Raw genomic sequence first — 26,006 nt, forward strand, 5'->3', positions numbered from 1 at the left:
AGGTACAAAGTCAGTCAGTGAGGCCTCTGGGAGTTCCCTCCCCGCCTGCTCCACGTATTAAAATAATATTCATTCTAATATAGAACTGGACGATCGCTCTTGTTAATTGTCTGGTGTTTATCTGAAAGGCCGGGTGTAATTAATAGTCTGACGGGTTTAATCAGAGTCATAATCCGACTTTATGAAAGTTCTTTGTGATTGAAACAGATTTTAATTGAGACGAATGTGAGTTCCTGAGCTTGCTGGGCCGGTGGGTTTATTTGTTGTAAAGGAAGTCCATTGGAGGGGAACTGATTCCCTCCACACGCTCCTATTAATGAGATCGAGGGTTTGAAGTGAGAGATTGAGGAAGAGGCGATAATTAACAGGGGATTGTGAGGATTTCCTGGTGACAGTATTCTGAATAAGACAGAAGGTTATTATATTACACAGAATTACATCGAATGTACAGCACAGAAACAGGCCATTCGGCCCAACTGGTCTGTGCTGGTGTTTATGCTCCACACGAGCCTCCTCCCTCCCTACTTCATCTCACCCTATCAGCATATCCTTCTATTCCTTTCTCCCTCATGTGTTTATCGAGCTTCCCCTTAAATACATCTACACGATTCACCTCAACCACTCCTTGTGGGAGTGAGTTCCACATTCTCACCACTCTCTGGGTAAAGAAGTTTCTCCTGAATTCCCTATTGGATTTATTAGTGACTATCTTATATTTATGGCCCCGAGATCTGGTCTCCAGTGTAAACATCTTCTCTACGTCTACCCGATCAAACCCTTTCATAATCTTAAAGACCTCTATCAGGTCACCCCTCAGCCTTCTCTTTTCGAGAGAAAAGAGCCCCAGCCTGTTCAGCCTTTCCTGATAGGTATAACCTTTCAGTTCTGGTATCATCCTTGTAAATCTTTTTTGCACCTTCTCCAGTGCCTCTATATCCTTTTTATAATATGGAGACCAGAACTGTGCACAATTCTCCAAGTGTGGTCCAACCAAAGTTCGATACAAGTTTAAAATAACTTTTCTGCTTTTCAATTCTATCCCTCTAGAAATGAACTCCAGGGGTTAGTTTGTTTTTTTGTGCCCTGATTAACCTGCGTCTATTAACCAGATTTGTGTGTCTGGACCCCGAGCTTCCTTTTCTCCTCTACCCCATTGAGACTCTTATTATCCAAGCAATATGTGGCCCCCTTATTCATCCTATCAAAATACACCACCTCACACTTATCAATATTGAAATTGATTTGCCAATTACACGCCCATTCTGAAGTTTATTAATGTCTTCCTGTATTTTGTCACATTCTTCCTCAGTATTAACTACACCCCCCAATATGGTGTCGACCATAAATTTTGAAATTGTACTTCCGATTCCCGAGTCCAAATCATTAATGTAAATTGTGAACAACAGTGGTCCCAGCACCGATCCCTGTGGAACACCACTTCCCACCTTTTGCCAGTCTGAGTTACTACCCTTAACCCCTACTCTCTGTTTTCTGTTTTGTAGCCAATTTGCCATCAATTCTAATACTGGAAAAATAATGTTGGAATTCACATTAGGAATTTCTGTAATCCTGTTCCTGTGATTTACTGTGATCTTATTCCTGTGATTTACTGCGATCTTATTCCTGTGATTTACTGTGATCTTATTCCTGTGATTTACTGTGATCTTATTCCTGTGATTTACTGTGATCTTATTCCTGTGATTTACTGCGATCTTATTCCTGAGATTTACTGTGATCTTATTCCTGTGATTTACTGCAATCTTATTCCTGTGATTTACTGCGATCTTATTCCTGTGATTTACTGTGATCTTATTCCTGAGATTTATTGTGATCTTATTCCTGTGATTTACTGTGATCTTATTCCTGTGATTTATTGTGATCTTATTCCTGTGATTTAATGTGATCTTATTCCTGAGATTTACTGTGATCCTATTCCTGTGATTTATTGTGATCTTATTCCTGGGATTTATTGTGATCTTATTCCTGTGATTTACTGTGATCTTATTCCTGTGTTTTACTGTGATCTAATTCCTGTGATTTACTGTGATCTTATTCCTGTGATTTACTGTGATCTTATTCCTGTGATTTACTGTGATCTTATTCCTGTGATTTACTGCGATCTTATTCCTGAGATTTTCTGTGATCTTATTCCTGTGATTTATTGTGATCTTATTCCTGAGATTTATTGTGATCTTATTCCTGTGATTTACTGTGATCTTATTCCTGTGATTTACTGTGATCTTATTCCTGTGATTTCCTGTGATCTTATCCATGTGATTTACTGTGATCTTATTCCTGTGATTTACTGTGATCTTATTCCTGTGATTTACTGTGATCTTATTCCTGTGATTTACTGTAATCTTATTCCTGAGATTTACTGTGATCTTATTCCTGTGATTTACTGTGATCTTATTCCTGTGATTTACTGTGATCTTATTCCTGTGATTTACTGTGATCTTATTCCTGAGATTTTCTGTGATCTTATTCCTGTGATTTCTTGTGATCTTATTCCTGAGATTTACTGTGATCTTATTCCTGTGATTTACTGCGATCTTATTCCTGTGATTTACTGTGATCTTATTCCTGAGATTTACTGTGATCTTATCCCTGTGATTTCCTGTGATCTTATTCCTGAAATTTACTGTGATCTTATCCCTGTGATTTACTGTGATCTTATTCCTGTGATTTACGGTGATCTTATTCCTGTGATTTACTGTGATCTTATCCCTGTGATTTACTGTGATCTTATTCCTGAGATTTACTGTGATCTTATCCCTGTGATTTCCTGTGATCTTATTCCTGTGATTTACTGTGATCTTATCCCTGTGATTTACTGTGATCTTATCCCTGTGATTTACTGTGATCTTATTCCTGTGATTTACTGTGATCTTATTCCTGTGATTTACTGTGATCTTATTCCTGAGATTTACTGTGATCTTATTCCTGTGATTTACTGTGATCTTATCCCTGTGATTTACTGTGATCTTATTCCTGAGATTTACAGTGATCTTATCCCGGTGATTTACTGTGATCTTATTCCTGTGATTTACTGTGATCTTATTCCTGTGATTTACTGTGATCTTATTCCTGAGATTTACTGTGATCTTATTCCTGTGATTTACTGTGATCTTATTCCTGAGATTTACTGTGATCTTATTCCTTTGATTTACTGTGATCTTATTCCTGTGATTTACTGTGATCTTATTCCTGAGATTTACAGTGATCTTATCCCGGTGATTTACTGTGATCTTATTCCTGTGATTTACTGTGATCTTATTCTTGTGATTTACTGTGATCTTATTCCTGAGATTTACTGTGATCTTATTCCTGTGATTTACTGTGATCTTATCCCTGTGATTTACTGTGATCTTATTCCTGTGATTTTCTTTGATCTTATTCCTGTGATTTACTGTTATCTTATCCCTGTGATTTACTGTGATCTTATTCCTGTGATTTACTGTGATCTTATCCCTGTGATTTACTGTGATCTTATCCCTGTGATTTAATGTGATCTTATTTCTGTGATCTTATTCCTGTGATTTACTGTGATCTTATCCCTGTGATTTACTGTGATCTTATCCCTGTGATTTACTGTGATCTTATTCCTGAGATTTACTGTGATCTTATTCCTGTGATTTCCTGTGATCTTATTCCTGTGATTTACTGTGATCTTATTCCTGTGATTTACTGTGATATTATTCCTGTGATTTACTGTGATCTTATTCCTGTGATTTACTGTGATCTTTTCCCTGTGATCTCCTGTGATCTTATTCCTGTGATCTTATTTCTGTGATTTACTGTGATCTTATTCCTGTGATTCACTGTGATCTTATCCCTGTGATTTACTGTGATCTTATTCCTGTGATTTACTGTGATCTTATTCCTGTGATTTACTCTGATCTTATTCCTGTGATTTACTTTGATCTTATTCCTGTGATTTCCTGCTGTCCAGTTACAGTGACTGTGCCATAAAACTCCTTTTATTTCCCATGGCCCACAGAGGGGGTTTAAAGCACAATTGAACGTCACTGACCCTGATCTATAACTCAGCACTGGAGGTTCTGGTTGGAGGAGAATCACTAAATCAGCTGCATCGTTTAAACTGTCACAAGCGGTGAGATTATTCAGGGCTCATCGTTATCACAAAGAAACAAACCAAAGGACAAGTCCTGCAGAGCCCAGGGAACACTGTCTGGAGGGAGTGACACTCTCTCACCCCGAGAGCCCAGGGAACACTGTCGGGAGGGAGTGATACTCTCTCACCCCTAGCCCAGGGAACACTGTCTGGAGGGAGTGATACTCTCTCACCCCTAGCCCAGGGAACACTGTCTGGAGGGAGTGATACTCTCTCACCCCTAGCCCAGGGAACACTGTCTGGAGGGAGTGATACTCTCTCACCCCTAGCCCAGGGAACACTGTCTGGAGGGAGTGATACTCTCTCACCCCTAGCCCAGGGAACACTGTCTGGAGGGAGTGATACTCTCTCACCCCGAGCCCAGGGAACACTGTCTGGAGGGAGTGATACTCTCTCACCCATAGCCCAGGGATCACTGTCTGTAGGGAGTGATACTCTCTCACCCCTAGAGCCCAGGGAACACTGTCTGGAGGGAGTGATACTCTCTCACCCCTAGCCCAGGGATCACTGTCTGTAGGGAGTGATACTCTCTCACCCCTAGCCCAGGGAACACTGTCTGGAGGGAGTGATACTCTCTCACCCCTAGCCCAGGCAACACTGTCTGGAGGGAGTGATACTCTCTCACCCCGAGAGCCCAGGGAACACTGTCTGGAGGGAGTGATACTCTCTCACCCCTAGCCCAGGGATCACTGTCTGTAGGGAGTGATACTCTCTCACCCCTAGAGCCCAGGGAACACTGTCTGGAGGGAGTGATACTCTCTCACCCCTTGCCCAGGGAACACTGTCTGGAGGGAGTGATACTCTCTCACCCCTAGCCCAGGGAACACTGTCTGGAGGGAGTGATACTCTCTCACCCCTAGAGCCGAGGGAACACTGTCGGGAGGGAGTGATACTCTCTCACCCCTAGCCCAGGGAACACTGTCTGGAGGGAGTGATACTCTCTCACCCCTAGCCCAGGGAACACTGTCTGGAGGGAGTGATACTCTCTCACCCCTAGCCCAGGGAACACTGTCTGGAGGGAGTGATACTCTCTCACCCCTAGCCCAGGGAACACTGTCTGGAGGGAGTGATACTCTCTCACCCCTAGCCCAGGGAACACTGTCTGGAGGGAGTGATACTCTCTCACCCCTAGCCCAGGGAACACTGTCTGGAGGGAGTGATACTCTCTCACCCCTAGCCCAGGGAACACTGTCTGGAGGGAGTGATACTCTCTCACCCCGAGCCCAGGGAACACTGTCTGGAGGGAGTGATACTCTCTCACCCATAGCCCAGGGATCACTGTCTGTAGGGAGTGATACTCTCTCACCCCTAGAGCCCAGGGAACACTGTCTGGAGGGAGTGATACTCTCTCACCCCTAGCCCAGGGATCACTGTCTGTAGGGAGTGATACTCTCTCACCCCTAGCCCAGGGAACACTGTCTGGAGGGAGTGATACTCTCTCACCCCTAGCCCAGGCAACACTGTCTGGAGGGAGTGATACTCTCTCACCCCGAGAGCCCAGGGAACACTGTCTGGAGGGAGTGATACTCTCTCACCCCTAGCCCAGGGATCACTGTCTGTAGGGAGTGATACTCTCTCACCCCTAGAGCCCAGGGAACACTGTCTGGAGGGAGTGATACTCTCTCACCCCTTGCCCAGGGAACACTGTCTGGAGGGAGTGATACTCTCTCACCCCTAGCCCAGGGAACACTGTCTGGAGGGAGTGATACTCTCTCACCCCTAGAGCCGAGGGAACACTGTCGGGAGGGAGTGATACTCTCTCACCCCTAGCCCAGGGAACACTGTCTGGAGGGAGTGATACTCTCTCACCCCTAGCCCAGGGAACACTGTCTGGAGGGAGTGATACTCTCTCACCCCTAGCCCAGGGAACACTGTCTGGAGGGAGTGATACTCTCTCACCCCTAGCCCAGGTATCACTGTCCGGAGGGAGTGATACTCTCTCACCCTGAGCCCAAGGAACACTGTCTGGAGGGAGTGATACTCTCTCACCCCTAGCCCAGGGATCACTGTCTGTAGGGAGTGATACTCTCTCACCCCTAGCCCAGGGATCACTGTCTGGAGGGAGTGATACTCTCTCACCCTGAGCCCAAGGAACACTGTCTGGAGGGAGTGATACTCTCTCACCCCTAGCCCAGGGATCACTGTCTGTAGGGAGTGATACTCTCTCACCCCTAGCCCAGGGATCACTGTCTGGAGGGAGTGATACTCTCTCACCCCTGGAGCCCAGGGAACACTGTCTGGAGGGAGTGATACTCTCTCACCCCAAGCCCAGGGAACACTGTCTGGAGGGAGTGATACTCTCTCACCCCTAGAGCCCAGGGAACACTGTCTGGAGGGAGTGATACTCTCTCACCCCTAGCCCAGGGAACACTGTCTGGAGGGAGTGATACTCTCTCACCCCTAGCCCAGGGAACACTGTCTGGAGGGAGTGATACTCTCTCACCCCTAGCCCAGGGAACACTGTCTGGAGGGAGTGATACTCTCTCACCCCTAGAGCCCAGGGAACACTGTCGGGAGGGAGTGATACTCTCTCACCCCTAGCCCAGGGAACACTGTCTGGAGGGAGTGATACTCTCTCACCCCTAGCCCAGGGAACACTGTCTGGAGGGAGTGATACTCTCTCACCCCTAGCCCAGGGAACACTGTGTGGAGGGAGTGATACTCTCTCACCCCTAGAGCCCAGGGAACACTGTCTGGAGGGAGTGATACTCTCTCACCCCTAGCCCAGGGAACACTGTCTGGAGGGAGTGATACTCTCTCACCCCTCGAGCCCAGGGAACACTGTCTGGAGGGAGTGATACTCTCTCACCCCTAGAGCCCAGGGAACACTGTCTGGAGGGAGTGATACTCTCTCACCCCTAGCCCAGGGAACACTGTCTGGAGGGAGTGATACTCTCTCACCCCTAGCCCAGGGAACACTGTCCGGAGGGAGTGATGCTCTCTCACCCTGAGCCCAAGGAACACTGTCTGGAGGGAGTGATACTCTCTCACCCCTGGCTAGGGAACACTGTCTGGAGGGAGTGACACTCTCTCACCCCTAGAGCCCAGGGAACACTGTCGGGAGGGAGTGATACTCTCTCACCCCTAGCCCAGGGAACACTGTCTGGAGGGAGTGATACTCTCTCACCCCTAGCCCAGGGAACACTGTCTGGAGGGAGTGATACTCTCTCACCCCTAGCCCAGGGAACACTGTCTGGAGGGAGTGATACTCTCTCACCCCTAGCCCAGGGAACACTGTCGGGAGGGAGTGATACTCTCTCACCCCTAGCCCAGGGAACACTGTCTGGAGGGAGTGATACTCTCTCACCCCTAGAGCCCAGGGAACACTGTCGGGAGGGAGTGATACTCTCTCACCCCTAGCCCAGGGAACACTGTCTGGAGGGAGTGATACTCTCTCACCCCTAGCCCAGGGAACACCGTCTGGAGGGAGTGATACTCTCTCACCCCTAGCCCAGGGAACACTGTCTGGAGGGAGTGATACTCTCTCACCCCTAGCCCAGGTAACACTGTCCGGAGGGAGTGATACTCTCTCACCCTGAGCCCAAGGAACACTGTCTGGAGGGAGTGATACTCTCTCACCCCTAGCCCAGGGATCACTGTCTGTAGGGAGTGATACTCTCTCACCCCTAGCCCAGGGATCACTGTCTGGAGGGAGTGATACTCTCTCACCCCTAGAGCCCAGGGAACACTGTCTGGAGGGAGTGATACTCTCTCACCCCTAGCCCAGGGAACACTGTCTGGAGGGAGTGATACTCTCTCACCCCTAGAGCCCAGGGAACACTGTCTGGAGGGAGTGATACTCTCTCACCCCTAGCCCAGGGAACACTGTCTGGAGGGAGTGATACTCTCTCACCCCTAGCCCAGGGAACACTGTCTGGAGGGAGTGATACTCTCTCACCCCTAGCCCAGGGAACACTGTCTGGAGGGAGTGATACTCTCTCACCCCTAGAGCCCAGGGAACACTGTCGGGAGGGAGTGATACTCTCTCACCCCTAGCCCAGGGAACACTGTCTGGAGGGAGTGATACTCTCTCACCCCTAGCCCAGGGAACACTGTCGGGAGGGAGTGATACTCTCTCACCCCTAGCCCAGGGAACACTGTCTGGAGGGAGTGATACTCTCTCACCCCTAGAGCCCAGGGAACACTGTCGGGAGGGAGTGATACTCTCTCACCCCTTGCCCAGGGAACACTGTCTGGAGGGAGTGATACTCTCTCACCCCTAGCCCAGGGAACACTGTCTGGAGGGAGTGATACTCTCTCACCCCTAGCCCAGGGAACACTGTCTGGAGGGAGTGATACTCTCTCACCCCTAGCCCAGGTAACACTGTCCGGAGGGAGTGATACTCTCTCACCCTGAGCCCAAGGAACACTGTCTGGAGGGAGTGATACTCTCTCACCCCTAGCCCAGGGATCACTGTCTGTAGGGAGTGATACTCTCTCACCCCTAGCCCAGGGATCACTGTCTGGAGGGAGTGATACTCTCTCACCCCTAGAGCCCAGGGAACACTGTCTGGAGGGAGTGATGCTCTCTCACCCCTAGCCCAGGGAACATTGTCTGGAGGGAGTGATACTCTCTCACCCCTAGAGCCCAGGGAACACTGTCTGGAGGGAGTGATACTCTCTCACCCCTAGCCCAGGGAACACTGTCTGGAGGGAGTGATACTCTCTCACCCCTAGCCCAGGGAACACTGTCTGGAGGGAGTGATACTCTCTCACCCTGAGCCCAAGGAACACTGTCTGGAGGGAGTGATACTCTCTCACCCCTAGCCCAGGGAACACTGTCTGGAGGGAGTGATACTCTCTCACACTGAGCCCAAGGAACACTGTCTGGAGGGAGTGATACTCTCTCACCCCTGGCTAGGGAACACTGTCTGGAGGGAGTGATACTCTCTCACCCCTAGAGCCCAGGGAACACTGTCTGGAGGGAGTGATACTCTCTCACCCCTCGAGCCCAGGGAACACTGTCTGGAGGGAGTGATACTCTCTCACCCCTAGAGCCCAGGGAACACTGTCTGGAGGGAGTGATACTCTCTCACCCCTAGCCCAGGGAACACTGTCTGGAGGGAGTGATACTCTCTCACCCCTAGCCCAGGGAACACTGTCTGGAGGGAGTGATACTCTCTCACCCCTTGCCCAGGGAACACTGTCCGGAGGGAGTGATACTCTCTCACCCTGAGCCCAAGGAACACTGTCTGGAGGGAGTGATACTCTCTCACCCCTGGCTAGGGAACACTGTCTGGAGGGAGTGATACTCTCTCACCCCGAGAGCCCAGGGAACACTGTCTGGAGGGAGTGATACTCTCTCACCCCTAGCCCAGGGAACACTGTTTGGAGGGAGTGATACTCTCTCACCCCTGGCCAGGGAACACTGTCTGGAGGGAGTGATACTCTCTCACCCCTGCCCAGGGAACACTGTCTGGAGGGAGTGATACTCTCTCACCCCTCGCCCAGGGAACACTGTCTGGAGGGAGTGATACTCTCTCACCCCTAGAGCCCAGGGAACACTGTCTGGAGGGAGTGATACTCTCTCACCCCTGGCCAGGGAACACTGTCTGGAGGGAGTGATACTCTCTCACCCCTTGCCCAGGGAACACTGTCTGGAGGGAGTGATACTCTCTCACCCTGAGAGCCCAGGGAACACTGTCTGGAGGGAGTGATACTCTCTCACCCCTCGAGCCCAGGGAACACTGTCTGGAGGGAGTGATACTCTCTCACCCCTAGAGCCCAGGGAACACTGTCTGGAGGGAGTGATACTCTCTCACCCCTGGCCAGGGAACACTGTCTGGAGGGAGTGATACTCTTTCACCCCTTGCCCAGGGAACACTGTCCGGAGGGAGTGATACTCTCTCACCCCTTGCCCAGGGAACACGGCCATGAAGATCATTGCAATCAATACAACAAAGATAGACAACAGAATGAGGTTCGGTCCAATGATCATACAGATTCTGTGAGTGCTGTTTTTATCGAGCAATAAGCTGTGCCGACAGAAATGTGGTGATCACATTAAGCCGTCAACCATGAATTCTATCTCCTGATAGGCTGCTCAGGTAGCTTTGAAATCAGACCTTTGGTAAAGGAATTCTGGGAGCAAAATTAGGTCTCGATCGAAATCCAATCAGAACTTCTCCTGATTCAGTAAAATTGTACGTTTCATCACACAAAGGATAAATACTCTCACGGTGTTTAATGACCTTCCCACCGCCTCATTCCCAGAGAGAAATCCCAAATTGCCCCAACTATTAACACCTGGAATGATTTGCTGAAACGGGGAACTTGAACCAATGGAAATGCTGAGCTGTCCAATGTTCTGTAATCACCTCTCGGTCTCCTGACCCACTCTCAATACACCGAGTGTTCATTATAACAGGAATAATTGACCATCGAGGGACCGCACTGTAAGGGGCATCTAACGCTGATTACTGGAGCATATTTGATATTATCCACTCACACACAGCAGGTTTATATTGACCAAGAGTGAGGGGCAGGCAGAGTATGTCCACAGTCTCCCCAACCAGTGGGAGTGGGGGATGGGCTGCTGCTCCCTCCCCTTTCCTCCAATACTTGGTCATTAACCGTTCCTAATGAACCAGCTCCCTCTCAGCACAAGGTTCTGTACTTTGGGAGTCTGGAGACAGAAACTGTGGGTCACTCACAATGAATCTCAGCAACAAAACACACAGAACATTCAACGCTGTGTCACCAGAGAATTGATATTTGTCTCATTGCTAAAAGGTTAATGGTTCTTCAATTCAACATATTCAAAGAATAATTAATAATGTTTAAACAATAATGAAAGGCAGAAACTGTACTGAACATTCAAAGGGAGACAGGAAGGAATTGGAGCAAAGAAGAAAGAGAGAATTTGCATTTATATAACGCCTTAAACCACCTCAGGATGTCCCAAATCACTTTACACCTAATGAAGTACATTTGAAGTGTGGTCACTGTTGTGATTTTGGAAGCGCAGCAGACAATTTGCGCACAGAAAGATCCCACAAACAGCAATGAGATAAATGAAAGGACATTCCGTCTTTTATTGATCTTGGTTGAGGGATAAATATTTTCCAGGTCACCGGGGAGAACTCCCCTGCTCTTCTTCAAGTATTAACCATAGAATCTTTTACATCCTCAGATAGTGCAGCACTCACTCCCTCACTACTGACCCTCCAACAATGCAGCACTCCCTCAGTACTGACCCTCCGACAGTGCAGCACTCCCTCAGTACTGCCCCTCCGACAGTGCAGCACTCCCTCAGTACTGACCCTCCGACAGTGCAGCACTCCCTCAGTACTGCCCCTCCAACACTGCAACACTCCCTCAGTACTGCCCCTCCGACACTGCAACACTCCCTCAGTACTGACCCTCCAACAGTGCTGCACTCCCTCAGTACTGCCCCTCCAACACTGCAACACTCCCTCAGTACTGCCCCTCCGACGGTGCAGCACTCCCTCAGAACTGACCCTCCGACAGTGCAACACTCCCTCAGTACTGACCCTCCGACAGTGCAGCACTCCCTCAGTGCTGACCCTCCGACAGTGCAGCACTCCCTCAGTACAGCCCCTCCTGCACTGCAACACTCCCTTAGTACTGCACTGGGAGCGTTGGCCTGGATTTTGTCCTCGAGTCTCTGGAGTGGGACTTGACCCCATGACCTTCTGACCCAGAGGTGAGAGTTCTGCCACTGAGCCACGACTGACAATCGGGCCCCTCCTGTTTGGATCTTTCATTCATCCTTCCCCTTTTATATGGACCTCGATCTCAAACATTGGGGGGGAGGGAATGATAGTTTCATGATTTCTATGTTTTGATTTAATCCAGACTTTGCAAAATATTCAATTAATGAATCACATTTTCCCGAAGATTCCATTCCTAATTCAGAATCCGGACAGCCGGATGATTCCACTCGTGAATCCCATTCATTGGTCTCGGGATCAATGAACAAACCTTCCCCTCTTCTCATCGTCTGAGGGAAATGGAACAGAATAAGGAAAGAAAATGCGTGAATGAACACCTGGTGTTCCAGGAAATAACTCAGGCACGGTCAGTACATGAAGAGGCCGGGGACAGGGGATAAAACAAGACCAGGAGCTGATCGAATCGAGGGGATTCAAAGGATTAAAGGATTCGATAGGGGAGATAGAGAGAAACTATTTCCTCTGGTGGGAGAGTCCAGAACAAGGGGGAATAATCTTAAAATTAGAGCTCGGCCGTTCAGGGGTGATGTCAGGAAACATTTCTTCACACAAAGGGGAGTGGAAATCTGGAACGCTCTCCCCCAAAAAGCTGTTGAGGCTGGGGGTCAATTGAAAATTTCAAAACTGAGATCAATACATTTTTTTCAGGCAAGGGTATTGAGGGTAATGGAACCAAGGCGGGTAAATGGAGTTACGATACAGATCAGCCATGATCTAATTGAATGGTGGAACAGGCTGGAGGGGCTGAATGGCCTCCTCCTGTTCCTATGAATGGGGGAACAGGCTCGATGGGCTGAATGGCCTCCTCCTGTTCCTATTTCCTGGACTGTCCAACACTCCCTGCTGAAATGGCAGGTGACGGGTGTAAAACAGGAACTAATGGAACCGCAAACCTCTCCCACTCATTTCATGAAGCCTCATTTCTCCACAAGGCACAGATTTGAGCCTCGAATCGTCACAGCCCGTTCCCATGGGGTGGGATTCGGGAGTTTGACTCCCTAAAGATCAGGGGACACCACCCCAGGAACTGGCCGTCCTTAATCCATCACTGACACTGCTATCGGCCGCTCCTGATCTCACCCAGTCTGGACAGATTAGATTAGTCGCTCTCAGTCCTTTCAAGGTGTCAGCAAGGAGACTCGCAAGAAGAAAGTATCTGGAGGTCGGCAGTGACTGTGAGATTTCCCAGGAGAAGGACAGACACGGACACAGTCGCTGAACAGAACCAGCGGCAGTGAAAGGAGAGACAGACTCGCTGAGGGGCACAGAGCAGGGTTTAATTCCCCTCTCACTGCCCAGGCTCTGAATACAGGCAGCGTTTGCTGTTTGTACTTCCCCCCAAATCTCATTTACAGTTTGTGGATCAAACCCCCATCTCCATTTCCAAACCCCCATCTCCATTTCCAAACCCCCATCTCCATTTCCAAACCCCCATCTCCATTTCCAAACCTCCATCTCCATTTCCAAACCTCCATCTCCATTTCCAAACCCCCATCTCCATTTCCAAACCCCCATCTCCATTTCCAAACCCCCATCTCCATTTCCAAACCTCCATCTCCATTTCCAAACCTCCATCTCCATTTCCAAACCCCCATCTCCATTTCCAAACCCCCATCTCCATTTCCAAACCTCCAGCTCATCGACAGGCAGGAAATAAGAATTGAGGATTGATGTGGTCCCGATTTACAGGCACCGAGTGACACCGGGCACTCAGAGAGAAATCATTATCGGAGCCACTGAAATCCGGGTGTAAAATCCGGGCGGGGAGTTCACTTCCACAACTGCTCACAACATTTGTAACTGGAAGTCTCGTCTTCCTGGGAATCTGTCCCCTTAAATCCCCGAGAAGGAAATAATCTCACTCAATGATTCTTTTTCACAGAGACTTTCCTGCAGGTTAAATATTGACCATGTGTGGTTAGTGAATACAATTCTACACAAAGCCCCATCAGAAATAGGCAGGAGAATTCTCTTCGGGGTAATCACAGAATCGGACAGCACAGAAGGAGGCCATTCGGCCCATCGTGCCTGTGCTGGCTCTTTGAAAGAGCTTTCCCACCAGTCCCACTCCCCTCCTCTTTCCCCTGTGATTTTTTCCTTTTCAAGTATTTATCCGATTCCTTTTTGAAAGTTGGGAGGAGTTTGTGTGATTGACCAGACACCATGTTCTTGTCTCAATCCTCGGGTTTCGATTCATTCTGTTGACCTCCTCGGCTGTGCCTCGATATTCGGACTGGTTCTTTGATCTAGAGAATGGTGATTGAGGTGACGAGCGTTTATTCTATTCATGGCTCGAGAGGCGCAGGTTTTCGGGTTGGGGGATCAACATAAGAAACCCAAAAAAAACCAAAACCCCCAAACAACCTTCAAACCCTAAACCCCGAAAAACCCAAAACCCCCCGGTCGATGCAAACCCTTCGATTCACAGGTTGAGTTCTGGCCTTTGGTCAATGTTATTTCCAACACCTCTCCCTCTCTCTGTCTCGATTTCTCTGTTGAAACAATAAGAGGCTGAATCAAAGAGAGTGAGTTGGAGGAACTTTCTCTGTCAATCCATCTTTTCCCCCCTACCCATAATTTAATTAATATTAGACAGAATCACACACTGTGTTTAGTGATGTGCTGTGGTTTGATATTCTAATACCCAATAGGGGATAAACTCAGTGTCAGCCGTGTCTCAGTGGGCAGCTCTCTCACCTCTGAGTCAGAAGGTCATGGGCTCAAGTCTCACTTCCAGGGACTTCAGAACATAATCCAGGCCGATACTCCCAGTGCTACTGCTGAGGGAGTGCTGCACTGTCGGAGGGTCAGTACTGAGGGAGTGCTGCACTGTCGGAGGGTCAGTACTGAGGGAGTGCTGCACTGTCGGAGGGTCAATACTGAGAGAGGTGTTGGAGGTGCCAACATTTTGATAAGATGTTAAACCGAGGCACCATCTGCCTTCTCAGACGGATGCAGACGATCCCATGGCTCCATTCGAAGAAGTGCAGGGGAGTTCTCCCTCGTGTCATCACTAAAATGGATGATCTGGTCATTATCTCATTTCTGTTTATGGGATCTTGCTGTGCGTAAATTGGCTGCCGTGTTTCCTACATTACAACAGTGACCACACTTCAAAAATACTTCATTGACTGTAAAGCACTTTGGGCCGTCCTGAAGTTGTGAAAGGCTCGAAATAAATACAAGTCTTTCTACTTTCCAACACTCCTATCGGGTGTAATGGGGAGTTGTGACGATGCTGTCTGACTGGGATAGACCCACCATCAGGTTCCACAAATTCACAGGAGGGAGAGAAGGGGGGAGAGAGAGAGGGGAGAGAGAGAGAGAGAGAGGACAGAGAGGGGAGAGAGAGGAGAGACTTACCCTCACTGGTCAGGTGTCCGTGGGCCCTGAGTCCTGAAACAGTCCGATCTCCTGCTGCTGTTTTGCCGATCGCTCTGTCATGAGGTCCTGAACTCTCCTCGTTTCCCCTCAAGGGATCTTTCAGTGAAGGAGAGAGAGACAAAGAGAGAGAATGAGTGAGTGAGAGGGAACAGGGGACGAGCTGCAGGAAAGTAAATGCTATTCCCCCCGAGACCCTTCACAAGACGGGAGGGCTGGGGGTGAAGAGGTGCTTTCTGTTTGGGAGGTTCCCAGAGCCGAGAGTGAATGTGACACAAGTCACTTTCTCCACAGTCGCTGCCTCTCGCTCCCTCTCATTCTCAGTCTTCACCACAGCACCTTGATCCTGGGTTTATTGATCAATCTTTGATTGGGCTGCAATGAATAATTCAAGCTGTGGGCGACAGGCTGCCTGGGTGTGTGAGGAGTGAGAGGAGGTTCCCGTGTAACCTGCTGCCTGTCTCTGCTCCCGTTATCAAGCCTTTTCTTTCCTTCTGGTCTCTCGCAGATGCTCATTAAAGGGTCTGTGTTCATTGGCCAGTGATGGGCGAATGATGACCTGTGGGGACAGATTGTCTTTCTCGGATTTCCATCGAACTGACTGAGTCCCAGTGAAAGCAAAACAACAACTGGCATTTATACAGCGGCTTTAACCGAGTAAAACGGCCCAAGGCGCTTCACAGGAGAGTAAATCAGACAAAAATTAACACCGAGACACATAAGGAGATATTAGGACAGGAGACCAAAAGCTTGGTCAAAGAGGTGGGTTTTAAGGAGTGTCTTAAAAGAGGAAGAGAGAGGGGGAGAGGCGGAGAGGGTTAGGGAGGGAATTCCAGAGCTCAGGGTCGAGACAGCCAAAGGCACGGCCGCCAATGATGGGGCGAAGGGAATGGGGGATGGACAAGAGGCCAGAATTAGAGGAATTGGGTGTAGGGCTGGAGGGGGTTACAGAGAGAGGGAGGGGTGTAGGGCTGGAGGGGGTTACAGAGATGGGGAGGGGTGTAGGGCTGGAGGGGGTTACAGAGATGGGGAGGGGTGTAGGGCTGGAGGGGGTTACAGAGAGAGGGAGGGGTGTAGGGCTGGAGGGGGTTACAGAGAGAGGGAGGGGTGTAGGGCTTGGGGGGGTTACAGAGATAGGGAGGGGTGTAGGGCTGGAGGGGGTTACAGAGATGGGGAGAGGTGTCGGGCTGGAGGGGGTTACAGAGATAGGGAGGGGTGTAGGGCTTGGGGGGGTTACAGAGATAGGGAGGGGTGTAGGGCTGGAGGGGGTTACAGAGATGGGGAGGGGTGTAGGGCTGGAGGGGGTTACAGAGATGGGGAGGGGTGTAGGGCTGGAGGGGGTTACAGAGATAGGGAGGGGTGTCGGGCTGGAGGAGGTTCCAGAGATAGGGAGGGGTGTGGGGCTGGAGGGGGTTACAGAGGTAGGGAGGGGTGTAGGTCTGGTGGGGGGGGTTACAGAGATAGGGAGGGGTGTCGGGCTGGAGGAGGTTACAGAGATAGGGAGGGGTGTGGGGCTGGAGGGGGTTACAGAGATAGGGAGGGGTGTAGGGCTGGAGGGGGTTACAGAGATAGGGAGTGGTGTAGGGCTGGAGGAGGTTACAGAGATAGGGAGGGGTGTGGGGCTGGAGGGGGTTACAGAGATAGGGAGGGGTGTAGGGCTGGAGGGGTTTACAGAGATAGGGAGGGGTGTAGGGCTGGAGGGGGTTACAGAGATAGGGAGGGATGTAGGGCTGGAGGAGGTTACAGAGATAGGGAGGGGTGCAGGGCTGGAGGGGGTTACAGAGATAGGGAGGGGTGTAGGGCTGGAGGGGTTTACAGAGATAGGGAGGGGTGTAGGGCTGGAGGGGGTTACAGAGATAGGGAGGGATGTAGGGCTGGAGGAGGTTACAGAGATAGGGAGGGGTGCAGGGCTGGAGGGGGTTACAGAGATAGGGAGGGGTGTAGGGCTGGAGGAGGTTACAGAGATAGGGAGGGGTGTCGGGCTGGAGGAGGTTACAGCGATAGGGAGGGGTGTGGGGCTGGAGGGGGTTACAGAGATAGGGAGGGGTGTAGGGCTGGAGGTGGTTACAGAGATAGGGAGGGGTGTAGGGCTGGAGGGGGTTACAGAGATAGGGAGGGGTGTAGGGCTGGAGGAGGTTACAGAAATAGGGAGGGGTGTAGGGCTGGAGGGGGTTACAGAGATAGGGAGGGGTGTAGGGCTGGAGGAGGTTACAGAGATAGGAGGGGTGTAGGGCTGGAGGGGGTTACAGAGATAGGAAGGGGTGTAGGGCTGGAGGGGGTTACAGCGATAGGGAGGGGTGCAGGGCTGGAGGAGGTTACAGAGATAGGGAGGGGTGTAGGGCTGGAGGAGGTTACAGAGATCGGGAGGGATGCAGGGCTGGAGGGGGTTACAGAGATAGGGAGGGGTGTTGGGCTGGAGGGGGGTTACAGAGATAGGGAGGGGTGGGGTTACTGAAGGGTTAATTCTGTACCCCTGGTTCTGGTCGATCCCTCTCCCTCACTCGAGTGTTGTGCTCACAGTTGATCCCTCAGGTTGCACTGACCCCCGAGACTGAGGGAGGGAACAGGAGTCACTAATGATCGTCTATAATCACATTAGACAGAGACAGAGGGATAGGAGCAGGTGAGAAGGGCTGAAAAACACAGCCACAAACTGTAACTGATCTGGGTGAGTGACCGTGAGCAAGTCCATTAACGGGAGGGATAAATGGTGTGGGGAATAAATGGGAACAAGTGGAGAGCGAGCGGCAGTGAGTTAGAAAAGGCAGCCTGAAGCTTCGCACCGACCCAGTGCTGGGCTGAGCTCAGTGCCGGTAACACCAGCTCATCTGCTCATTATCTCAGTGCTGTTTGTGGGAGCTTGCTGTGCACAAAATGGCTGCCGCGTTTGCCCGTGTTTAACGGCACTTCAGAGTAACTCAGTGCGTGTTAAGTATTCTGGGATGTTCCGAGGGAGGTGATAATCTGCTGGATAAATTCAGGTCTGTCTTTGTCTCTGAAGAGAAGCAGATTTGCTGAACATTTTTATTCATGAATGAAGACAGCGAGATTTAACCCTCTCCTCTCCAGGACCTTCCAGAACCTTCCACTCCTGGACACTGATACTCTGCTTTGGGCTGTTGTGGTGGGAGAAGGTTCAGGGCCTTTTGTTAATGCCCCGTCCTCACTGTAAACAGCCCATCGGGACTGAAAACAAGATCTAAAAACTAATCGATCTCCATGGAGAGTTGCGTTCCGCAGGATGTGTTACAGACCAGGCCTCGTGTTTAGCTCCCAGTGACTCACTATTTACCCCGTTTAACATATTCAGCTTTCCATTAGTTTCTAGCCCCACAGTACAGCTCCCTTTATATTGAGTTGTTTTTAAGCAGGGTCAGAATGTCACGTCACTCCACATCATACAAGAGACACGAGGTTTCCATCCAAACCGGGACGGGTTAGTGTCGGACTCCGCAAGTGTAGGACAGAGCGTTCAGTCTGGGAGTTCCAGAGACCCTGAACAGAAATCCCCCATTCAATCAGATCACGTCTGATCTGTACCTTAATCCCATTTACCCGCCTTTGCTCCGTCTCCCTCGATACCCTCACCCAACAAAAATCTATCGATCTCAGTCTTGAAAGCTCCAATTGACCCCCAGCATCCACAGCCTTTTGGGGGAGAGAGTTCCAGATTTCCACTCCCCTTTGTGTGAAGAAATGTTTCCTGACATCACCCCTGAACGGCCGAGCTCCAATTTTAAGATTATTCCCCCTTGTTCTGGACTCTCCCACCAGAGGAAATAGTTTCTCTCTATCTACACGATCGAATCCTTTTATCATCTCAAACATTTTAATATTTCCTACATTCCAACAGTGACTACACTTCAAAAGTACTTCATTGGCTGGAAAGCGCTTTGGGACGTCCTGAGGTGGTGAAAGGTGTTATAGAAATGCAAGTCTTTCTTTCTTTCTTTAGATCACCCCTTAATCTTCTAAACTCGAGGGAATACAAGTCTAGTCTATGCAACCTGTCCTTATAATTTAACCCTTTAATCCCCGTTATCGTTCTGGTGAATCTGAGCTGCACCCCCTCCAGGGCCAATATATCCTTCCTGAGGGGCGGTGCCCAGAACTGAACCCAGTCTCCAGATGTGGTCTGACCAGAGCTCTGTACAGCTGGAACATCACTTCCTCCCCTTTGTATTCCAGCCCCCGAGATAAAGGCCAACATCCCATTAGTCGTTGAAAGACTCGAGTCCTGGTCAAACCACAGTCAGGAATCGGATCAGGCCCTTTAATCACCCACTGGTGTCGCACATGAACTCCACATAATGGACAAACCAGTGATAAATGATTCATGGAGCTCGAGGTTAGTGTTTAAAGATCGACAGAGAGAGAGACAAAGAGAGACAGAGAGAGAGAGGGGCCCAGAAACAGTTTGCAGTGATGGGGGCCTCGAAACAGTTTGCAGTAATGGGGGCCTTGAAACAGTTTGCAGTAATGGGGGCCTTGAAACAGTTTGCAGTAATGGGGGCCTTGAAACAGTTTGCAGTGATGGGGGCCTCGAAACAGTTTGCAGTAATGGGGGCCTCGAAACAGTTTGCAGTAATGGGGGCCTTGAAACAGTTTGCAGTAATGGGGGCCTTGAAACAGTTTGCAGTAATGGGGGCCTCGGAACAGTTTGCAGTAATGGGGGCCTCGGAACAGTTTGCAGTAATGGGGGCCTCGAAACAGTTTGCAGTAATGGGGGCCTTGGAACAGTTTGCAGTGATGGGGGCCTCGAAACAGTTTGCAGTAATGGGGGCCTTGAAACAGTTTGCAGTAATGGGGGCCTTGAAACAGTTTGCAGTAATGGGTTCCTGCTGCTTCATTGAGAGGCTTCGATCGACCATCTTCTCGCTCTGAACCTGTTGCTCAAACACTGGGGCAGAGAAACTGGATCGAGCTCTGCCTGATTTATAGACATAAAACAGGCGCCTCAGGGTCCAATATGGCGGGTGTTCTGAGCGCACTCATTCCGAGCCGCCCGCCATATTGGTTAGGGACTATCCATGGGTGTCCAGGGCCCACGCCTGAAACAGGCATTCGGACTTTTACAGACCCAAAATGTTGGGGCCCCCCAGCACCGGCTGTCTCAGGGCAGCCCGATTTTACAAAGGGGGCCTAAAACGGGCATCAGGACCCCTATTTACATAAACAAAAGACCCAACGTTCATTTCAGGCACAATCCTGGACGCCTCTTCTTTGCCTTTTCCAATATGGCGGCCGGCGCACTTCCGGCGTGTAATGAGCGTGCCCTGCCCGCCATATTGGATGTTTAGGGGGCCATTTTGGGCCTGAAATCCGGGCGTGTCTCCATCGAATGTCCAGGCGGTGAGGGGTGAGGGGACAGAGAAACAGGAGAATGAGGAAACAGTCGGAGGCGGGAGGATTCCCAGATTCACCTCACGCCGTGTGGAGACAAATTACATCCCAACGCTGCCATCTGTCAGAGTGAATTACCCCGGCCTTTCTTCAGGACCCAGTTACAACAAAGATTTCTCCAGCTGACTATTTCCAGATTCTTATTATTTCCGGCAAAACACTGAAATCGCAATAAGAAAAAAGACACATTTCTGAGCAGAAAATCGGATTATTCTGTCACTTAAACCATCACAACCTGCCCTCTCGACATTGTTCAAACGGTAGATTCAATGTTACGAGGGGAGCAGGAGTTAGTACAACACAGACTCTGGACTTTCTCCCACAGATTTCTGCCAATTACTGGACGTGACTTCAGTCTCCGAGAGCTCGTTAATCTTTATCGCAGCTCTCACACTTCCACCGACCGTCAACCAGCTCCTTGTGTCAGGTGTGGCTCAGTGGGTAGAACTCTCACCTCTGAGTCAGAAGGTCAGGGGGTCAAATCCCACTCCAGAGACTTGCAGTAACTGGGTCCTGAACCAATGGTTAATAATAACCAGATAATCTGTTTTAGTGATGTTGGTTGAGGGAGTGTGACGATTGGAGAGTGAGTGTGACGATTGGTGAATGTGAAGATCTGTGAGTAAGTGTGGCGGTCTGAGAGTGAGTGTGGCGATCGGTGAGTGAGTAAGTGTGACGATCGGTGAATCAGTGTGGCAGTTGGTGAGTGAGTGTGACGATCAGAGAATGAGTGTGTCAGTCGGTGAGTGAGTGCGACGGTCGGAGAGTGAGTGTGATGGTGAGTGAGTGTGACGATCGGTGAGTGAGTGTGACGATCGGTGAGTGAGTGTGACGATCGGTGAGTGAGTGATGGTGAGTGAGTGTGACGGTCGGTGAGTGAGTGTGACGATCGGTGAGTGAGTGTGATGGTGAGTGAGTGTGACGATCGGTGAGTGAGTGATGGTGAGTGAGTGTGACGGTCGGTGAGTGAGTGTGATGGTGAGTGAGTGTGACGATCGGTGAGTGAGTGTGATGGTGAGTGAGTGTGACGATCGGTGAGTGAGTGTGATGGTGAGTGAGTGTGACGATCGGTGAGTGAGTGTGATGGTGAGTGTGATGATCAGTGAGTGAGTGATGGTGAGTGAGTGTGACGATCGGTGAGTGAGTGTGATGGTGAGTGAGTGTGACGATCAGTGAGTGAGTGTGATGGTGAGTGAGTGTGACGATCAGTGAGTGAGTGATGGTGAGTGAGTGTGACGATCGGTGAGTGAGTGTGATGGTGAGTGAGTGTGACGATCGGTGAGTGAGTGTGATGGTGAGTGAGTGTGACGATCGGTGAGTGAGTGTGTCGGTCGGTGAGTGAGTGTGACGATCGGTGAGTGAGTGTGATGGTGAGTGAGTGTGATGGTGAGTGAGTGTGACGATCAGTGAGTGAGTGTGATGGTGAGTGAGTGTGACGGTCGGTGAGTGAGTGTGACGGTTGGTGAGTGTGTTGGTCGATCAGTGAGTGTGACGATCGGTGAGTGAGTGTGTCGGTCGGTGAGTGAGTGATGGTGAGTGAGTGTGACGATCGGTGAGTGAGTGTGTCGGTCGGTGAGTGAGTGTGACGATCGGTGAGTGAGTGTGATGATCGGTGAGTGAGTGTGACGATCGGTGAGTGAGTGTGATGATCGGTGAGTGAGTGTGTCGGTCGGTGAGTGAGTGTGACGATCGGTGAGTGAGTGTGACGATCGGTGAGTGAGTGTGACGATCGGTCACGGACTGAGAGTGCAGGAACCGGGCACAGGATAATATTTCCTCGCTGGGCCCGACATGTTTCTGTTCTCCAATCAGACGGGTTTGATCCCCTCGGGAGGCGGTCACAGAATAGAAAAGGTTCAGTGAAAGGTGAAGAGATGGATTTGAGACACCGCTGGTTGGGAATAGAATCTCTTTCAGATTTAATAGAAACAGAACAACTGGAGGCAATTGGATATCGAGAAAATTATTACTTTGGGCTCACACTGTGATTGGAGATTGAGGGCTGATCTCATCGAGGTGTTTAAAATGATAAAAGGATTCGATCGGGTCGATAGAGAGAAACTATTTCCTCTGGTGGGAGAGTCCAGAACAAGGGGGAATAATCTTCAAATTAGAGCTCGGCCGTTCAGGGGTGATGTCAGGAAGCATTTCTTCACACAAAGGGGAGTGGAAATCTGGAACTCTCTCCCCCAAAAGGCTGTGGATGCTGGGGGTCAATTGGAGCTTTCAAGACTGAGATCGATGGATTTTTGTTGGGTGAGGGTATCGAGGGATATGGAGCAAAGGAGGGTAAATGGGGTCAAGGGACAGATCAGCGACGATCTGATTGAATGGTGGAACAGCCTCGATGGGCTGAATGGCCTCCTCCTGTTCCTATGTTCCAACTAATAGCAGGGAGGGTCGCAGAGTTATACATTGGGCATTGTGTCGGGGCAGGGAATTTCAGACAAGGACACCCCCAGATATCAGGGAAACAGCGATGGGGTGATCCCACAATCTTCAGGCTTCGAAACCCAAGCGTAGAATCACCTACTTCCTGATTTATCTCATCTTCTCTTTTCAAACTCACTCCTGTCGGGTATTGTGGGTCTCGGTTTCTCAATATCCATTATCAATATCAACCATCCCTGGATATGTCCTGTCCCACCAGCAGGACAGACCAACCAGAGGTGGCGGTACAGTGATATACAGTCAGGAGGGAGTGGCCCTGGGAGTCCTCAACATTGACTCTGGACCCCATGAAATCTCATGGCATCAGGTCAAACATGGGCAAGGAAACCTCCTGCTGATTACCACCTACCGTCTTTCCTCAGCTGATGAATCAGTCCTCCTCCATGTTGAGCACCACTTGGAGGAAGCACTGAGGGTAGCAAGGGCACAGAATGTGCTCTTGGTGGGGGACTTCAATGTCCATCACCAAGAGTGGCTCGGTAGCACCACGACTGACCGAGCTGGCCGAGTCCTGAAGGACATAGCTGCTAGACTGGGCCTGCGCAGGTGGTGAGCGAACCAACACGACGGAAAAACTTACTTGACCTCATCCTCACCAATCTACCTGTCACAAATGCATCTGTCCATGACAGTATTGGTAGGAGTGACCACCGCACAGTCCTCGTGGAGACAAAGTCCCGTCTTTGCACTGAGGATACCATCCAACGTGTTGTGTGGCACTACCACCGTGCTAAATGGGATAGATTCAGAACAGATCTAGCAGCTCAAAACTGGGCATCCATGAGGCGCTGTGGGCCATCAACAGCAGCAAAATTCTATTCCAGCGCAATCTGTAACCTCATGGCCCGGCATATTCCTCACTCTACCATTACCAACAAGCCAGGGGATCAACCCTGGTTCAATGAGGAGTGTCGAAGAGCATGCCAGGAGCAGCACCAGGCGTACCTAAAAATGAGGTGTCAACCTGGTGAAGCGACAACTCAGGACTATATGCATGCTAAACAGCGGAAGCAACATGCTATAGACAGAGCTAAACGATTCCACAACCAACGGATCAGATCAAAGCTCTGCAGTCCTGCCATATCCAGTTGTGAATGGTGGTGGACAGTTAAACAACTAACAGGAGGAGGAGGCTCTGTAAACATCCCCATCCTCAATGATGGCGGAGTCCAGCACGTGAGTGCAAAAGACAAGGCTGAAGCGTTTGCAACCATCTTCAGCCAGAAGTGCCGAGTGGATGATCCATCTCGGCCTCCTCCCGATATCCCCACCATCACAGGAGCCAGTCTTCAGCCAATTCGATTCACTCCACGTGATATCAAGAAACGGCTGAGTGCACTGGATATAGCAAAGGCTATGGGCCCTGACAAAATCCCGGCTGTAGTGCTGAAGACTTGTGCTCCAGAACTAGCTGTGCCTCTAGCCAAGCTGTTCCAGTACAGCTACAACACTGACATCTACCCGACAATGTGGAAAATTGCCCAGGTATGTCCTGTCCACAAAAAGCAGGACAAATCCAATCCGGCCAATTACCGCCCCATCAGTCGACTCTCAATCATCAGCAAAGTGATGGAAGGTGTCGTCGACAGTGCTATCAAGCGGCACTTACTCACCAATAACCTGCTCACCGATGCTCAGTTTGGGTTCCGCCAGGACCACTTGGCTCCAGACCTCATTACAGCCTTGGTCCAAACATGGACAAAAGAGCTGAATTCCAGAGGTGAGGTGAGAGTGACTGCCCTTGACATCAAGGCAGCATTTGACCGAGTGTGGCACCAAGGAGCCCCAGTAAAATTGAAGTCAAGAAGGTAGCTCACCACCACCTTCTCAAAGGCAATTAGGGATCGGCAATAAATGCCGGCCTCGTCAGCGAAGCCCACATCCCATGAACGAATATAAAAAAATGACAGAATTTTCTCGGCCGATTGTAAACAATCTGTCCTTTTGTAAATATAAATAAAAATTCAGCGTGACTTTAAAAGGAAAGATGATGAAATTAAAAGCTGTGGAAAAGACGGAGGGAGGGTCAGTACTGAGGGAGTGATGCACTGTCGGAGGGTCAGTACTGAGGGAGTACTGCACTGTCGGAGGGTCAGTACTGAGGGAGTGCTGCACTGTCGGAGGGTCAGTACTGAGGGAGTGCTGCACTGTCGGAGGGTCAGTACTGAGGGAGTACTGCACTGTCGGAGGGTCAGTACTGAGGGAGTGCTGCACTGTCGGAGGGTCAGTACTGAGGGAGTGCTGCACTGTCGGAGGGTCAGTACTGAGGGAGTGCTGCACTGTCGGAGGGTCAGTACTGAGGGAGTGCTGCACTGTCGGAGGTGCTGTCTTAAGGATGAGATGTTAAACTGAAGCCCTCTCTGCCTTCTCAGGTGGATGTAAACTATTCAAAGATAAGCAGGAGAGTTCTCCCCGGTGTCCTGGCCAATATTTATCCCACAACCAACATCACTAAAACAGATTTTCTGATCATTATCTCATTGCTATTGTGGGATCTTGCTGTGCGCAAACAATCACATCTTCAGACGTCACAAGTGAAATATTTACTGCCTCTGGTGACAAGATGTCCAGTGAGGGTTAAATCATATTGAAATAAATAGGTCGTAAAGATCAATAATTCAAAGATGTGTTTCTTTATTCTGACTGCAGTCAGTTAAAATATAAATCTTATCCCTGAGCCCATGGGTCAGGGAGGGTCTGTGGGAAAGTATTTGTGTTTCTGTGCGTTAAGTTTCCAGTCACCTGTTTATCATTGTCGATGTTTCTTTGTAAACTTCTCCCTTCTTCCTCCTTCATTGTTACAACCATTTCATCTTCCCTTTCACTCCCTCTCACTGCCCACCATTCACTGGATGGGAGGGTGGGCATGTAACTCACTCCCAGACCTCTGTCACAGCTGCTGGAACATCAGGGGACAGGGACAGGGGAAGGGCCTTCGACTC

This window comes from Heptranchias perlo, unplaced genomic scaffold (assembly GCF_035084215.1).
Source record: "Heptranchias perlo isolate sHepPer1 unplaced genomic scaffold, sHepPer1.hap1 HAP1_SCAFFOLD_431, whole genome shotgun sequence".
Classification (NCBI taxonomy): domain Eukaryota; kingdom Metazoa; phylum Chordata; class Chondrichthyes; order Hexanchiformes; family Hexanchidae; genus Heptranchias; species Heptranchias perlo.